This window comes from Schistocerca americana, chromosome X (genome assembly GCF_021461395.2).
Source record: "Schistocerca americana isolate TAMUIC-IGC-003095 chromosome X, iqSchAmer2.1, whole genome shotgun sequence".
Lineage (NCBI taxonomy): Eukaryota > Metazoa > Arthropoda > Insecta > Orthoptera > Acrididae > Schistocerca > Schistocerca americana.
The window spans coordinates 731,189,247-731,190,145 of NC_060130.1; positions in this window are offsets into that span (position 1 = coordinate 731,189,247).

The window sequence follows — 899 nt, forward strand, 5'->3', positions numbered from 1 at the left end:
CAAAGGCTACTTCTCTCAAATAGCACTAATGCGGCCAACGACCTTAACATCCCAAACCGACGAACCGGTCACCAGCAATGTTTCCGTAGGACCTTACGCTGTGAGACACTGCGGACAGCCTTGGAATTTAACCCAGATTATTGGCGCGAAGTCTTGTGATCAGCAACTGTACGCCAAAACCTCTTCCCCTCCCCTTGTCGTCCAAATGCTATCAATGGAGAACTCTCCCACCACCGGGTTTCTAACCGTCTGTTTCCGAGTCTCGCGTGTTCACAGGCGCGCATTAGCAGTGTTGTTTCCGGAGATAATAGCTTTACAAATCCCGTTTTGAAGTACTCGTATTTATTCGTTCTCACATGAAAACGGACGAGGAACATATGTATACTAAGATTATTCTTAAGATCCTAAGATTATACTTCTTAAGTAATAGAACCCAGTACGTTGTCCTCGATGGTGAGTGTTCATGGGAGGTGAGGGTATCATCTGGAGTGCCCCAGGGAAGTGTGGTAGGTCCGCTGTTGTTTTCTATCTACATAAATCATCTTTTGGATAGGGTGGATAGCAATGTGCGACTGTTTGCTGATGATGCTGTAGTGTACGGGTAGGTGTCGTCGCTGAGTGACTGTAGGAGGATACAAGATTACTTGGACAGGATTTGTGATTGGTGTAAAGAATGGCAGATAACTCTAAATGTAGATAAATGTAAATTAATGCAGATGAATAGGAAAAAGAATTCTGTAATGTTTGAATACTCCATTAGTAGTGTAGCGCTTGACAGTCACGTCGATTAAATATTTGGGCGTAACATTGCAGAGCGATATGAAGTGGGACAAGCATGTAATGACAGTTGTGGGGAAGGCGGATAGTCGTCTTCGGTTCATTGGTAGAATTTTGGGAAG